The following is a 5,379-nucleotide window of genomic DNA, read 5'->3' as shown; positions in this document are numbered from 1 at the left end:
GTGGTGGGCTCTCAATTGAGTTTCGGTGCAGGACACGCAAGTTTCAACTTTGAAGGTTTCTTGAGCACTCGAGTAGAATGTCTGGTTTTTAATAATTCAAGAGCATTAACTAAGATTCAAGATAAATAAAGAATTTTCTTGTTACAAATCGTAGTGTTATTATTCTATTTTTTTTTAAATATTATTATTATTTGAGACTACAGTGATCCCTCGTTTTTCGCGGTTAATAGAGCCCAGACCCATCGTGATAGGTGAAAAACCGCGAAGTAGCGCCCCCCCCCTTTTTTTTTTTTTTTTTTTTTTAATTTTGTGTTCAATGTAATTATTCAGATTTAGCATCGGAAAGATATATTTGAGACATGTTTTTCATTTTTTTTCCCCAATGTATAATTAAAAAAAAACTTTTATGTGTATGTTAGGGCTGTCAAATTATCTCGTTAACGGGCGGTAATTAATTTTTTTAAATTAATCACATTATAATATTTGACGCAATTAACGCACATGCCCCACTCAAACAGATTAAAACAGGGGTGTCCAAACTTTTTGCAAAGGGGGCCAGATTTAGTGTGGTAAAAATGTGGGGGGCTGACCTTGCCTGACTTCCTTTACGTTGAACAATATATTTAAGCAAATTTTAGCAAGCCACTCTGTGTGCCACATTCGCTTAATTATTTTTTTAAATTAATAATTTCAACAATCTCGCAATTAGCCTTTGTGGCGTTTTCCTTCGACTCTCGAGCTCTTGTGAAATACTGCTGCTGTAAAATTAAACTACCTTCAAGTTGCTTCAATTTGTCACTACGAATCTTCCCTGTAATCTTGTCGTACGTGTCAGCGTGTCTTGTTTGGTAATGTCGCCTCAAATTGAACTCTTTAAAAACAGCGACGGTCTCTTTGGAAATGAGGCACAGTTGTTGCGTATTTTAGTGAAGAAATAGTCCAATTTCCACCTATCCTTGAAGCGTCGGCCATCGCAGTCAACTTTATTTTTTTTGTTGATTGTCGCCATTTTAGAAAAATGGGAGGGTAGGGTCACACGGGGTATGTTGATGTTGCTTAGAGTGCTGCTGCCTTTTAGTGGGTAAATGAGGAGCAGCATTTAGTGTGTAAACTACTTCATATGCTGGTAGCAGTACTGCTGACCAATTTATTAAGTTTGTGTGCGGGCCACACGTTATTGATTTTATGACAGAGGCTGGGGGCCGGATTAAATTTGACCACGGGCCGCATTTGGCCGCCGGGCCTGACTTTGGAAATGTCTGGATTAAAATGACAGCACAGTGTCATATCCACTTGTTACTTGTGTTTTTTGTCTTCCTCTGCTGGCGCTTGGGTGCGACTGATTTTATGGCACCATGAGCATTTTTTAATTATTGAAATCAACAATAGCGAGCTACTAGTTTATTTTTTGATTGAGAATTTTACAAATTTTAATCAAATGAAAACATTAAGAGGGGTTTTAATATAAAATTTCTATAACTCGTACTAACATTTATCTTTTAAGAACTACAAGTCTTTCTATCCATGGATCGCTTTAACAGAATGTTAATGTTAATGCCATCTTGTTGATTTATTGTTATAATAAACAAATACAGTACTTATGTACCTTATGTTGAATGTAGATATCCGTCTTGTGTCGTATCTTTCCATTCCAACAATAATTTACAGAAAAATATGGCATATTTTATAGATGGTTTGAATTGCGATTAATTACGATTAACGAATTTTTAAGATGCGATTAACTCGATTTAAATTTTTAATAGTTTGACAGCCCTAGTGTATATATGTAAATCTTAATAAACGGTTTTTAAGCACTTTAAATGTAATATACTGTATTGGCCCGAATGTAAGACGGCCCTGATTATAAGACGACCCCCTCTTTTTCAAGACTCAAGTTTGAAAAAAGACACCAAATTATTTTTTATACAGAAAATAATTACAGTACATCTGAAACAAATGATTCTAACAATATATTTGAGAGAAAAACCATGTTATTTTGCCTCATTCAAATCTTAATATCTGAACATTTAAATATGTAAACTAAAGTGCAATCACATTCGTAAATGAATGGCTTCTGGTTTTTGGAATGTAAATAAACCAATCTATTGTGATAAAACAACAAAATTACAATAACTGCATTAACCATCAAAGTGAAGTCGAACTGTAACAATAGTCTTGAAACAAATCTGAATAAGGAAAAAAATTGCAATAAAATAATGCAAACTGGTTAAACTTGAGAGTAGCTGAGATCTGTCATGACAGAACATCCCTTCAATGATATCTGGCGCCATCTAGCATCGTGAATGGGTATAATGTCTAGACCGCGAATATAAGACGACTCTCACTTTTTCAGTCTTATTTCAATGCTAAAAACACTGTCTTATATTGTGGCTAATACGGTATATAAGACATGTTTTTCATTTTTTTCCCAGTGTATAATTAAAAACAAAACTTTTATGTGTATTTATGTGAACTGTTATACTGATAATGAGTTAAAACAGGTGCCATTAATACAGGTAACGAGTGGAGCCTCGTTAGACGTCGTTAGACCTCGTTAGAAGAAGTTAGACAGCCAGAAATCTTGCTTGTCTGTAGATGACCAAATACTGATTTTCCACTCTAAATTGGAAATGAATTCTTTAAAAATCAAACAATGATTTTCTTTTTTTTTTTTTTTTCCACGCTCTGTCTCTCATTGTTAAGGTTTACCCATGTTGACAATTCCAGGCCTCTCTAATCTTTTCAGGTAGGAGAACTTGCACAATTGGTGGTGGACTAAATACTTATTTGCCCCACTGTATATAGGCTACTAATAGTCCAGTCTCAAAACATGCAGTAAAATAAAATATATGCAATCTCAAAACATGCAGTAAAATAAAATATATGCAATCACAAATCTTATAATCATATTAATATTTATGTCGTAAAAAATACATTAGAATCAGTTTATGTATATTTAAAAAATAAAATAAAATCCAGCACTGTATACGATAACGTATCCGGAAAGCAGGTTTCAGTGTCAAAACAGGAATTTAGTTCCCTCTAGTGGCGCTAAGGAGTCAGTGCAGCGTGTCACTGGGAGTCTGGGCGAGTCTCGTGCTGCCTTGCAGACGCCGTCGAGCAGCCAGGATGAGAGCAGCAGCGATGACAACACCTCTTCTTCTTACTCTTGCTTCTCCAAAGGTTGGATATCTTATTTTCCGCATCGCATCTACTAAATACCTGATGACGTCACGCACAGAGCGAGAATATTTTGATGACAAATTGTTATCGATACGGCTGTTTATGTTGTCATCTGTGCTCACTCTCCTCCCTCCTCTATTTTTTGGGCATCAGTAAACATCATGACGAAACTGTGTACTATTGTGATTGTGTGACACTGAGACACATACGTTTTAGCCTTGCAAGTAATGCAAGCATCCAAGTAAACAGGCGGGATGACACACCATGTTCATGCGGGATTAAAGTACAGGCCACTGCTTGTGGATTATGAGGAGGGGAAAAAAGAGGATGTTTTCATTGTGTTTACAACCGGATATGGTGCATTGGAGGATGGATGTACCGAAGAAGGGTTGTTTGCGATGTAAAAGTAGGATGTTTAAGGGTACCACCCAGTGACGTGTCATTGCTAAGGCAGGGATGGGCAACCTGCAGTCAACGGGCCATATGCAGTTTGTTTAATCCGGCCCGTGATGCTTTTGTCAAAAATATAAGAAAGTGACATTACTATTGGTATTGCGCATGAATATTAAAGAGTGTCATTGAAATGAAATTCTTTAGAACAGGGGTGTCAATTTTAGTACATGCAGGGGCGAAAGTGACTAGAATTTCTTCGGAACTCCCCAACGTGAAAGTCACCACGGAGCCAGAAATGTTATTGATTTATTTTTATTTTTTTAAAAGGCAGCGTAAAATGAGTAGAGCGAATTTTGGCAGGCTTTGGAGCCTTTATGTAATTGGCTAAAGCCTTAAGATCCCTCTCTCAAGAATTTGAAATATCGTGGGAAGCAATGTGGGGAAGAAAGGTAGTAATTGATCTTTTTTTTAACACCCTATTTTATTTCACAACACAGAGAAGATACTGTATATCAATTGGTGCCACTACGCACAGTCATGGTTGCACTTCCCATCATGCATTTGGGCAGAACAGTTAAATGGCTACAGTATCATTTACTGAAAGCTCAACAAATACACTAGATGGCAATATTTAGTCACAAACAAAGTCACATTTATCCTTTAAGAATTACAAGTCTTTCTATCCGTGGATCCCTCTCACAGAAAGAATATTAATAATGTAAATGCCATCTTGAGGGTTTATTGTCATAATAAACAAATACAGTACTTATGTACTGTATGTTGAATGTATACATTCGTCCGAGTTTTATTCATTTTTTTTCTTAATGCATTGCCAAAATGTATATGATCGGGAAAAATTATCAGGAATGATTGGAATTGAACCGGGAGCAAAAAAAAGCAATCGGATCGGGAAGTATCGGGATCGACAGATACTCAAACTAAAACGATCGGGATCGGATCGGGAGCAAAAAAACATGATCGGAACAACCCTAATTATAAATATTCTTGTAAGTTAATTTTATTGCTGATATTGCGTTTCGAGGTCGTAAACATGTTGTGCTCCCCTGCTCCAAATGTCAAACTCCGCCTATGGTTTTGTAAGGATTTCAACGTTGAAACAACATTAATTGAGGGGCAAAAGTGACATTGATTCAACGATATAAGATCGACAGTGGAATGTTGATCCAACATCTTTTCAACGTCTGTCTGCTATCTGGGTAGTTTGAGTTATGTTAGTTCATATTAGAATTTTTTTAAAAGAAAAACAACAACAAAAATACCCATAGGAAAATATACACAAATGTTGACGTTTGACTGGACCTGGCGATGTTGCAATATGCAAATTTTCTAGACTATTATAGACAGTTGCGATATGGGTAAATGGCTGTCAACTTTAAAGGGAAGCAATGGTGTTATGCAAATTTTTCCCATGCAGGAGGCTCATCAGTAGGAGGCATTTCAGCTTGAAACCCACAATTTAGGACAACAGCTGTTTGTGACTGCATCTGCAGGCTTCCAGTTGTGATCTTACTGGAGGCATAAATGGAAAACTTGCAGGCAGGGAAGCATGTATCAAGCCTGTAGCCACAGTGATCTTTGACTCCCTGTGTCGTTGCACCAAACCCACTCTCATACTCTCATACGGCGCTTCCCACCATGTCTCAGGCTGTGATACAGCCACCAAATCATAATAACATGATGAGCCACCCCCTAGAATAAGCCTCTCCCTCCAAAAAAACACTCACATAGAGACTAATGAGGCATATAGCGTCAGTAATGCTGTTGTCATCTGTGACTGGGCAG

The 5,379-nt window shown here is 36.9% G+C and overlaps 1 protein-coding gene across 1 annotated transcript in view; it reads left to right on the top strand.

The window, feature by feature from the left end:
* The first annotated feature begins 3,055 nt into the window (after positions 1–3,055).
* inpp4aa (inositol polyphosphate-4-phosphatase type I Aa) overlaps positions 3,056–5,379 on the top strand; it is a 49,305-nt gene continuing 46,981 nt past the window's right edge. Inside the window, exon 1 of the mRNA XM_057852343.1 lies at positions 3,056–3,183. The gene's annotated coding sequence lies outside the window, so the exon portion shown is untranslated. The remainder of the gene's footprint in view (positions 3,184–5,379) is intronic.

This window comes from Corythoichthys intestinalis, chromosome 12, assembly GCF_030265065.1.
Source record: "Corythoichthys intestinalis isolate RoL2023-P3 chromosome 12, ASM3026506v1, whole genome shotgun sequence".
Classification (NCBI taxonomy): Eukaryota; Metazoa; Chordata; class Actinopteri; order Syngnathiformes; family Syngnathidae; genus Corythoichthys; species Corythoichthys intestinalis.
The sequence above is the reverse complement of the archived record's forward strand: the minus strand, read 5'-3'. Positions and strand labels throughout refer to the sequence as shown.